Source organism: Lolium rigidum, chromosome 2 (genome assembly GCF_022539505.1).
Source record: "Lolium rigidum isolate FL_2022 chromosome 2, APGP_CSIRO_Lrig_0.1, whole genome shotgun sequence".
Classification (NCBI taxonomy): domain Eukaryota; kingdom Viridiplantae; phylum Streptophyta; class Magnoliopsida; order Poales; family Poaceae; genus Lolium; species Lolium rigidum.
The window spans coordinates 244,383,583-244,396,108 of record NC_061509.1 but is presented as its reverse complement, the minus strand read 5'-3'; positions in this window follow the sequence as shown (position 1 = coordinate 244,396,108).

Below are 12,526 nucleotides of genomic sequence, written 5' to 3'. Positions count from 1 at the left end.
CGCAGCGACGGAGTGAGGACTGGGCCGGAGATATATCAAGCTCGGCCGGACATTTCTCAGAATTTCTGAACTTATTGATTATCCAGGTGAACAAAAGTGAGGACTGGATTACAGAACCGTCAGGCCACGACTAAACTTTGAGATTCTAGTGTATATCCAGGGACGTGCTAAATACTGTTCTGCATGGAGACTGCATTACACTTTTGCAGCTGCTACTGAAAAGCGCCAAAAAGGATTCATGCAGGATTTTTTTTTCTTTCAAGAAGGGGCGATAGCTGGCTGATACATACAACCATTTTTATTGCAACATTATCATTTGCAGTAAGAGTTCATGCAGGATATGACGCAGTTACAACCTTACACCAAATTTTCAGTTTGCCTTTGGTAATCTGCAGCTCTGCACTGGGTAATAAAACTATCACCTCTGCATTGCTTCCCTTTCATGTTTCAATGTCAGCATAGGAGATACGCTCCTGCGCATTAGCTGCTTAGTACCCTCTCACTAGTCACTTAGCATTTCACTTCCTGAAGGACAAAGTATTGCTAGTGTATTCGAGTGTTATCGGGGCTTTGACGGTCCTATAAAGTACAGCTGAAAATACACATTCTTTTTGCATTTGCATGCATCTGTAGTTTTTCTCGCATCACTTGGTGAGAGCGAGAAGAGAGTGATCCAAATTCATATTCATCATCGTTCGTGGAAGTGATATAGATCGGCTACAGAGATTGGAGGATTACCTAAGCATGAGCAGTTCGTCAATAGTGTCAGTATGTTGTGTTCATTTCTGAACATTAATCTCGATATGTGTTCATTTCTGAACATTAATCTGGATATAGTGCTGGCAGATGATGGCCTCTTTTGTTTGCACCCGAAAAGAGAATATTGTGTACAAACGCGTTTTCCTAAATAGATAGATTACTGTAACGCGATGCTATTTTATCTTGGCATGTCCCTTTTTCCCTATATCGTTTTCAAATAAATAAATAACTGAATAAATATTTTTCCTGGGTTTCGTATGCCAATGCTAGTTGAGCATCTGGACAATTGATGCCACGCGTCGTGCATTACAGTCTGTCATGCAATGTCTACCAATTCTGAAACAATGTTAAGTGAAAACGACTGATGTTGACCTTGAAAAGGAATCGAGCTGATCTTTCAAACCGGTGGCTTTATTTTCGTTATGGAGAGAAATGCACTTGTCAGCACAATCTGATGTAAAAGAAGCGGATCAGTGATGAAAGCTACTCAAAGGCCAATGTTATACACGCCTAATCTACCGTCTATGGTTGCGGTTGTTGCTGGCTGCTGTGGCAGCCATATGATGAAATTATGGGCGCTTATTTGTCGCATGCAGAATATTGCCAATTCTCGACAACAACTTATTGATGAAATATAATACGTTCCAATTTATGTTATCGGACTGCAGAAGATGCACATGGCGAAATGATCCTGAATATTTTTTTGGGACTTTCACTCTGTGGATTCACAGTTGTCACTAACATTTGATTCTGTTCGGATTGGGGTATCATTACTCATCCTCATTCCAGCTTTGACAGATTGTATCGGACAAATTTGGGAGCTCAATGCCCAAAACATAACAGCTATGTTGTGTTGGTCCTCAGATTCTCTTGCACTTGTACTGGCTGTATGTTATATTCACTTCCAAAACTGTCGTGGTTTCATAATCTATGCCATCTATCTACTGCTTACCTTGTAGTGGGCGTACTACGGGGCACATGCGCTAGTTATCTAGTTTTGTATTATACGATTCAGTTAGAGCAATGGATGCAATCTTACTTTCACTATCTGTCTTAAGATTACAGAATATATGCCTGCACCTGTCTGTCCATCAGCTGGTAAGCACCATCAAACTAATTCAGGTGGGGAAGTGCGACATAGTGGCTCTAGTGCTCGAACAAGATGCAGCAGGTAATAACATGTCATACTTTTACTTATGACGATGGGATCTCCCAAATATTTGATCTGTCCTAATGTTGTCAGCTCTGAAATAACTTCGCGAGAAGATGACTATACTGACAACAAGCACTGGGTAAACCTAGGTTGGATCGCCGTTCTGGGGTCCATGTATAGGTAGTGAGGGGAAATTAGAAGAAAGGGGCGGATAAAAAGGAGATCAACTTTTACCACAAGATACTATCTGAAGACTAATCACGTTTGTAACTTTTTGTAACTGATGCACTACTGTGGAGGTCTCACTCACAGCAGGCAAAGAATTAGCCAGGTTAGCATGTCTCCTCTCCTCTCCACAGATAGAAAAACAAAGATCACCCACAAGCAAAAAACAAAACCCAGGAAGCTTCTGCCCTTCTTCCCGCCCATCCCAGTGTCCAGTGTCCCCCGCTCCAAATGCATTCCAGCTCCTCGCCTCGAGGCCGCGAGATTAAACCATTCCCGCTGTCCATTTCCCCTCCCTTTGACGATCACGCTCCTAGTAAAGCGACTGCATCATCATCGTGCATTCATGCGGGAGAACCAGGGAATTTTTTTCTTGTGCGAGCTAGGCTGTGAAACCGCGTGACTCGTGGGGGCCTTGGCGCAACGGCACGTAGAGGCAGCTTTTGTTCCCTTGCGCGAGCTTGTTTATTGCACTAGCGTTCTGCTGACATCTCTCTCACTGAGACTTGGTCTTCTCCGGACAACTGTATGATACGAAGTGGACGGATGCTTACATGTATGAATTGATGGACTGAAGATAAGATCTGAAAGCTACGTTGTGGTAGCTAGCAGATGCTGATCGATGAGGTGACCGGTCGATCGAACTGCAGGATTGAATGCAGCATATCTGATTAGGATTATGTTAGTAAATTGATCTTTTTGAAAAATGAAGGCTAGCTAGGCTGTTCTTGGTCGCCTCTCTCTTTTTGACCATCCTGGATTTCAGGTTGTCCACCGGCCGATTTACTGAAGAAGTGAAGAGAGGAGACTGCCTGTCCCCTATCCTCTGCTGTCTAGCTGGTGGATATGTCATATTTTGTGACGTGCTGGTGAATGAGATGTGAAGACATTTACCGGTATTAAACTACGGGAGCGGTCGTGATCATGTTGTTGCGTGAGAACATAAGCATGCTCAGGGGTTTCTTTACATTTACTACGTTTCCTTCTGAAGAAGAAGAAGAGTTTTCTAGGTAATATCGAAAAGGTGCACTGGTATGTCGACGGCTGCTCGTCGGCAGGTGGTTTTTATGTAAGCTGCACCAACATTGGTCTTGTGCACCGAAAATACGTGGCTGAGCTTAGGGCATCTCCAGCGGCGCGACGCAAACGGACGCTGAGCGACCGTTTTCGTCCGCCGTGACCAGAAATGCGTCTGGGTCCTGCTCTAGCGGGGTGATGCAAAGTGACCGGGCCATCCGCGGAGACGCAAACCTGACCCACTCCGCGGATGCTGCGCGGACGCGGCGAGCGTCCTTCATTTCTTACTCGCTCCCGCAAGTCAGGGACAGCGAAATCGACCGCTTCGATTTGCCTCTGTTTCCCCTTCTTTGCTGCCCTAGTGCGACGCCACCACCCCAACCCCACTCGCCGCCGTCCCGCCGCAGCACCGCAGTACTCGCCGTCGGCTCCGTTGTCGCCGCGCGGGAGAGCAGGATCGTACTCGGGGTTGGCTCTGGCGCGTACCTGCCGACTGTTTTGGGGCCAAACGTTGTCGGTTCCGCCGCCCTTCCACGCCGCCCACGACCTGTTCGGTCAATTGCGCCGGTAGGTTTCTTCCCCTTTTTTCAGCACTATTTGTGCGCAGCCATTGATCAACAGTTCGTACCCACGCAGATGGACATGTGGCATATGGTGGAGAAGTTCCGCGCGGAGGTCGTTGACTCCTCTTCCGACGAGGAGTCCGATCAGTCGACGCAGACATTGGTAACTACTGCGGCATCCATGATCCACGAGTTCACCTCAAACCCGGGGCCGGAGCAGTGAAGGGGCGCTCGAAAAACCTGTCGCGCAACATAGTGGCAGGGCAGGCCCGCCTCCACAAGGACTACTTACACCTCACCAATCCTGTGTTCCCGGAAAAAGTGCTCCGGCGCCGGTACATGATGTCAAGGGACCTGTTCTTGGTCATTCTACGGGGCGTCGGAAACTACAACCCCTACTTCCAATGCAGGCCCGATGCAACAGGTGCGCTAGGCTTCACCTCCTACCAAAAATGCTTCGCGGCTATTCGCATGCTCTCATATGGAATGGCTGCGGATATATTCGATGAGTATCTTCGAATGGGTGAGAGCACCTGCCTTGAGGCCATGTACAGGTTTTGCCGAGCCGTGATTGTCGTGTTCGGACAACATTACTGTAGGGAGCCAACTGTTGAGGATACAAGGCGGTTCCTGTCTATCAACGAGTCTAGAGGTTTCCCAGAAATGATTGGCAGCATAGATTGCATGCACTGGGAGTGGAAAAACTGTCAATTTGGATGGCAGGGTCAGTACAACGAGCATGACGAGGGACGGACTGTCATTCTTGAAGCTGTCATAACTCAAGATTTATAAATTTGGCATTCATTCTTTGGCATGGCCAGTTCCAACAATGACATCAATGTGTTGCACCGATCACCAGTTTTCAACAGGCTCATGCAAGGCAAAGCTCCCCGGGTGAGCTACGAGATCAATGAAAATGAATACGACAAGACATATTATCTTGCTGATGGCATCTACCCTGACTGGGCCACACTGGTGAAGACTGTTCGTAATCCAAACTCCGAGAAGACGAGGAGGTTTGCCAAGATGCAAGAGGCTTGCAGGAAAGTTGTGGAGCACGGATTTGGTGTGCTCCAAACTCGGTGGGCAATTGTCCGTCACCCGGCAAGAACATGGTCGCTGAAGACCATGCATGAGGTGATGACATGCTGCGTGATCATGCACAACATGATCGTTGAGAACGAGCGTCCTGATGGCCGCAATGAGAAGTTGCGCCACTCCCTGGGGTTTTATCTTGGGAGGACTATCTACATATGAATGTAGAAGTCATTAACGAGAACGTCTGCAAACAGCTGCAGACGGATCTGATTGAGCATCAGTGGACATTGACTGGCCATGAAGATCATGCCTAGAGGAATACTACCTTATTTTCATGTAGACTTTTCAAAATTTGAATGTAATAACTATGACTTCGTTGAATTCTTCATTTTGTTGTTTGGAAACTTCATAATTGATGCAAACGCGGAAATGCGTCGGGCCGTTGAAGCCAGCCCTAGATGCAAACGGACGCGCGGACAAAAACGGTCTGTCTCGCGTCCGCTGCGCGACGCAAACGGACGCTAGCGGACACCAAAATACGTCGTGCCGCTGGAGATGCCCTTAGGTGCTGACCTGATAAAGGGGCGGCCAACAAACCAGTGTTTTCACGACATCAAATATTGCAAACAACTTTTTTTCTTGCATGAATACACGCGTGTCATTTTTTCATACCCAAATTAGAAAGTATGCCGCTTAGACAGAAATTACAAATTCCAGATAAATAGTACGAAGGAAACTCCCCTCCCAGCATATCTGCAACTTAATTAGGGGCCGAACGGCCGATACACTATGTAACTTCATCTCAGACTAAGCAATATTGGATTCAGGAGTACAAATGGCCAGAGAATTCCGTTAACTTGTGCATGTAAAAAAAATCTTCCTGTGAAATTGGACGGTCTTTCTATGAATAAGAAAAAAATGTGGCATGGGTGACCGCACGAGACTGCCTGCCCCCTATCCTCTGCTGTCTTGTTGGTACGCAGATGTGATTCTGTGACGTGCTGCTGAATGGGATGTGCATTTACCGGAATTAAACTACGGGGGCGATTGTTGCGTGAGAACATAACCATGCTCAGCCGCTTAGGGGTTTCTTTACATTCACTATGTTTCATTTCTGAAGAAGAAGAGTTTTCTAACTAACATTGAAAAGGTGCACTGGTATGTCGACGGCTGCTCGTCGGCAGGTGGGTTTTATACAAGCTGCACCAACAATGCTCTTATGACCGAAAATACGTGGCTGATCTTAGGGCTTCTTTGATTTAAAGAATTTATAAAGGAATTGCGTAGGATTTGAATTCTATGAAAAAATTTCCTACAAAAATTATTTGATTCATAGGAACACATCCTATATGAATTAAGCCTATAGAAAACTTGTTGTGTAATTCCTATAGGCAGGGTGTCAAGGTGGGATCCCGGTGGGATGTCATTTTGTACTATGTAGTTCAAATTTTGATGTCAAAATTTATACTAAAAAAATCAAATTATACTACAAGTGGGACAAAAGTGGGATCCCATTTGACACCCTTACCTATAGGAAAAAAAATCATTAGGTCATACCTCGTGGAAAACTTTCTTTGCTACAATCAAACATACTTTAGCTTTCCATAGGATTCTAATGTGCATGACATTCCAATCCTTTGCTTTGTCTATTCCTATGTTTTTCCTATCATATGAATCAAAGGAGCCTTAGGTGCTGATAAACCTAATAAAGGGGGGAGGCCAGAAAATCAGTATTTTCACGCTTTCAAATATTCCAAACAGCTTTTATTTTTATGTATAGGATACACGTACATACATGTGTGTCATTTTTATACCCAAATTCGAAAGTATGCAGCTTAGACGGAAATGACAAGTTTCGAATGAATAGTGTGAAGGAAGCACCCTTCCCGACATATCTGTAACTTAGGGATCGGTATATTGTGTAACTTCATCCCAATCTAAGCAATAGTGGATTCAGGAGTACCCTTGTCCAGAGAAATCCGGTAACTTGCAGCTCCGTCTCCTTGTGCCGCACCGTTGCCACAGCACCTCCCGCGCCGCAGCTCCGGCTCCTCGTGCCGCCCTGTTTGCAGCTATGTATCCCCGTTGACTCGCTCTGCTGTTCCGCCTCCCGCCTGCAACTATGCTTGTGCATGCTAAAGATATGGTACTGGTGGAGGCCATGTCGGGTGTGCGTCGGTGTCGATATCTTCATCGCTCGCGTCTTCAGTTCCCGAGATCTCTGGTGGTTTGTGTCGTCTCCAGGTCCCGCGGCGATGGCCATGCCAGGCATTGGCCACGTTGTACTAGAAGGCCGACGCCCTAGTTGCACGCCAAGCACCCACGGTCCGCCGCCTCCATGTTGTGGCAATGACCTCCATCCTTTTCTCCTTTTTTCCTGCCATGTTGCATACGCAAAGCGGAGGTTCTACCATAGGTCGATGGCGGTGCTACTATAGGCCGACGACGGTGCTACATTTCTATCGACAACATTTGCTACCATGTGTGGCGGAGGTGCTGGAAATGGCAGATGATGATGCTGCAAACAGTGGTCGGGGCTGCTACAAACGGTGCTTGGTGTTTCTACCGAGGGGTTGCGTTTTCGGGTGTTTTGTTGTTGTGTATCTGTTACATACTTATATATTTTTGCTACAATAGTTCTACGGTTTTGCTACAATGCGGCAAATTTTTTGCTACATGATATCTATCAATGTCTCCGGCGAAGTTTCTTTTACTACAAGAGAAAATAATCCCCAGCAAGGTATCCGGTGATGTCTCCGGCGATGTCAATTTTTGCTACAATAGAAGAAAGTTTTGCTACGAGGCCTCCTGCGGTCTCCGGTGAGGTCTATGTGTTTCGTGAGTGAACCGTTTTTTTTTCTTGGAAGCAAAGGTGAGATTTTGGTAGGAATAAATTTTAATCCAAATAAAACATTTTTTGCTACATTATAAAAGCAAAAGCGGGAGAGGATGTCTAATGACTCGATCAAACGATCCAAAATCGTCCAGTCAAACGGTTGGGGACCCAGGGTATCCCGGGTTTGATCCCCTGGGATACCCAGCAAGCCCCTACGGATAAGGTGCACGTAATTTCAAAACGAACATTGAACGAAAAAATTGAACACCAACATCTTTACTATACTATTTTGATATCAAATCATACTTTCTAACGATGCTAATTTTATATTAAATATTTCTTATATGTACGAATTAATTGTTGGTGGAAGATAAATCTTGGAAACGTGCACGTCTTACTCCTTCATTCAAATAGAGGGGGTAGATTTTCCTCGTTATTTTTTATATACGGAGTACTATACCTTTTTTTTTGAGATAACGGAGTACTATACCTAATAAAATTGAACGCCACACCTCTGTACACTTTGACCAGCTAGGTCCTGGCTTCCTGCACATAATAAGTACGGCCGGCGCCGTCCATGACCAACAGATCGAACCCAGCCCACAGTTAAATCCTCCATACAACGAACTTTTTGTTGCCAATGACTCCACTCACCAACTTACTTAATACTCCTTGTTCATATTGATTGTTTTCAATTTGATATATCTATACATATTTTAGTACTATTAGAAATAATATAAATCGGAGGAAGTATAACATTTTCTAGAATACAATGACTATGCAACCAGTAGCAACTCGAAGGACGCGAACCATCCTGGGTCCCCCACAACATGTTTCATTTCTCCAAAGCTTAGTCATGGACGTGCTCATGGGAGAAACCATTTTGTTCCTTCAGTCTCCTACTCTCCTTAGACCAATCACGTGACACTAGCATGCATACGGAGACTAGCACTCTAGCATATACCCTAGTCCTAGCTTACCATCGGCGGCACGAGGTTCTGGGTGCCCCGACCGAGCTGCTCGAGTCCAATAGCACGACACTCGGATCGAGGAAGATGAGCCAGCCCAGGGAGGGTACCCCAAGTCAAGACCGATCGTCCACGCGGTCGGACAGAGCAGCCCAGCCCGGCAGCCTCTGTACTTTTCGATCTGGAATATACGCTTTTTCCCTCAACAGCTTCTCTTGAAAAAACCATCGTGCCGTCGTGAGCTGGTAATGAAACTCGTGCGCCGTCACAGTTGGCTCCCTCGACCGATCAGATCCTCGTTTCTCTTGTGAGGAAAATAATTAGCACCGTCACCGGCACGAGAAATCATTACCTGCTCGATAAGGATGAAAAAGAAAACACAAGAATCAAACTCTTACTACCTCTGATCCAAATTACTCTTGTGTTTTCTTGTGTACTCCACTTATTTACCTGCTTTGAGAAGCCTCAACGATGATTAATTTGAATTTTGGAGGGCACTCCACTTGTTTAGCCGCTTTGAGAATGAGTTGGATTGTTGGCAATATGTCGATAGACTGTTGCTTATTAATTTTGTTCTAACAAGTTTGTCTATGTTTATGTTATCTTTTTTTTCCTAAATATATCTACGGGTTTGGAAAATATTAGATTTCTCTCGCCCTCTTTTTCTTCTGCCAAAGTGATTAGCATAAATGAAAATATAGACTCGCAAGATAGAACATCGTTCGTCGATCCAAGGACCAAAGTGGCCTTAGGCTGAATGTTCTGGAAATTAAGAATAAATGTTTGACCAGAAAGTGGTTGCACATATATCTAAACTAGAAAGGGGTGTGTCAAAGAGTTGCTACATGATAAATACCTCAAGCATAAAACATTCGCTACCGGAACCATTCAAGGTGCCGACGGCCGCAATGCCGTCGGCACAACCCTGTGTCGGCGGCCGGCGTCCGAACAATATGGCCTCGGCACAGACCCATTTACCATCGGCACAGCCTGGCCGTCGGCATAGCATCTTGTATCGATGGCTTTGCCGTCGGCATAGAACTAACAGATGTTTGGCTGGAATTTTTAAGAAAATAATTCAAAAAAAATTAATCTCTCAGATGAATCATTTTAACTCTAATGACATTTAATCTTAGGTTGGTAAAATTACACTCATGGTCAAACTTCTCAACTTGGTCACCCATCCTCACACTGCTCTAATCCTAGCACACTTAACTTCTTTGTTCCTTTCGGTTGAGGTTGAACTTTCATGAAAGAAACAAATCCTTATTCCCTAACTCTAACCATATCAATACTATTAACCTTTAGACCGTAATATCACAACTCTTAATTATTTTGACTTCTAAACAATTATTTAACTAAACATAAATGATTAAGTAATAATAATCTTTATGCAGAATGCAATTATTAATTTTAATTTTTTAAAGAAAAATAAAAAATCCTAAATTTCTGGCAAAAACTAAAACCTTCCTCCTTTCATATTTCCCTTCGAATTTTTGAGAATCTAAAAAAAATGGCAACCAGGTAAGCTCGGGTGAATTTGGATGTAACTTTTTGAGACGGATTATTTTGATATATTATACATTTTTCCAACGTTCGTATGCAAAAGATGCAGCCATTTTATCAAGAAATAAATTTTTTGCAAAAAAGTCGAAATTAATATTTTATGATTTTCCTTAAAACTAGATGACATAACACATGGCCATTTTAGAGGATTTTATTTATTAAATTTTCTATCATTTTATTTTATTTTTTCCAAACTGGAAAGGCGATACCAATCCAAGGAGGGGGGTGCGTGGAGAAAAAAATATTGTGCCGACGGCGAAGCCAGCGGCATAGAGCCTACACACTAACGTCGTTTTGCTCGCTGTCACGGCGGAGGACCTGTGCCGATGGCCAGCCCATGCTTGTGCTCGACGGCCTTTTTCGTTGCTGACGGTGGCTGTGCTGACGGCTTCCTTGTGGCGACGGCCTCCTTCGCGGTCTGACATGTTCGGAATTTGTGCCAACGACCCTGATAAAAAGCCGTTGGCACAAGTTTTAGCTGTCGGCACCATGATGTTTTCCTGTAGTGATTTTCACATTTGATGGCTGAACCAACTGATATAGGTCTACCATATTGGGTACTGGACGTTACCATTCCTGGTGCGAATTAATTAAGGAATAGGCGAATCCCATGAAGAAAATCGCATTGAGCCGAAGCCCAATAACTATGTAAAATAGGGTAGGTTAGGCTCATATCGGGTTAACCGGCATAGGCAATGTAATCAACCCAAAGGTGGACTCTGATACCTAGACCACTATATAAGGGCTAGGAGGAGCCACCGATGGGGGATTCAGATTCACAACCCGCAACACCCAAGTAAACTTAGTTTCATAATACAATTGCGGCGATTTTTTGCGCCTGATCATACTTTTCTTCGGCTACCTAATTTGATTAACCCGTCTTCGAATTCACCAGCGCTCTCCTTTCACGAAAACCCATATCCATCATCAATGGGCATTGACAAGGTTAAACCTTGTCACCAACTAACTCTCAATTCTAAAAAGGATTAATTGGAGTCAAAGATGAGGTTTTTAGTAGAGAAGTTTTTAGTGTATGAAATGGCCGAAGGACTCGGTTTGGAAGGATACTTGGCTAGGTGACACACCGTTGGACAAACAATACCCATTCCTTTATAATATTGTGTGATGCAAAAATGTTTTAGTTGCCAATGTTTTCACGGGGCTCATCTAGATAGATTGGAAACCTTGCTTCAACTAGTGAGAAAACAAATGGGACTCAATTTAACAACCAAAGAAGACAGATTCATATAAAATCTTCAACTTCTGGGTTTTCACAGTAAAGTTCATGCACGCGGTTATGATGAATTATCAAACGTTTTTCCTGAGAAAGTATATTTGAAAAATGAAATTACCTTTAGAGATTAAGATCTCTATGTGGTTCCTCCATCACAAAGTTATACTCATAAAAGATACTTTATCTAAGTGAAATTGGTATACTGCAAGAAATGTGCTTTGTGTGACTGAATGGAGTATATTAACCATACCTTTTTGGCTTGACCCTTTACTCATCTTGTTTGGAGAGCTATTCTTTATCTTTAGTATTCCTCCACCCATCAATGTTACCAATATGCCCAGTAATTGGCTCAGTGAAGTTGAAAAGCAAACTAAAGCTCGTATGCATAGAGGCATTTGTGTTTATTATGGGCGTTGTCCAAATGATATGATCTTTAACCAGGCCGAAACTGCTCATTTGTTACAGGTTATCTTTATGGCTACTTTCTAGATCGGTGAATTGTCTTAATACCGGAGGCGCCATAGACGCACGTGGATTCTGGATGTCGGGGGGCGGTTTGTTAGACATCTTCATGATGCTTAAGAGATTTTTTTCACGGGTTGATCCTTATGTACACCCTAAGTGATCCATGAAGTGTAAACCTTTATTAATCTGAAACTCTAAAGAATAATGTAATAAAAGATTGTGTGCATAGATTGGTGCATAGGAAGGAGCTTTGCTCCCCATTTGGAGAAGGGTGTGGCTAAGTATCGTTTCACTAAGAACCAACTTAGTTCTCGATCACATAATATCATCAAATCTTAGTTGCAAGCATGTTGTTGCTCATAGCTATCACAAAGGAAATTTAATAGTCCGGATTATTTTTCTTAGATGCATCACCACTTAAAACTGAAAAAAACTCAGTTGAGAAAAACTCAGTTGTTATCCAGCTTACAACTCATATGTGCATGAATCGCACCGCAATGACTAAAACCTAACTTAGAACTAGCAAATCCGTTTGAGGGAAAAAAAACCTGCGTGAGATCTGCCATGTCACCACTCGAGTCAAAGTTAAGAGCAATTCCAATAGTGTAGCCAGCTGTTGGTTATAAGCCAAGTATCATGTCATCTATAGCTAATTTAGAGCCAACATATACAATAGTGAGCTATAAAAATGTAGTATTTTAT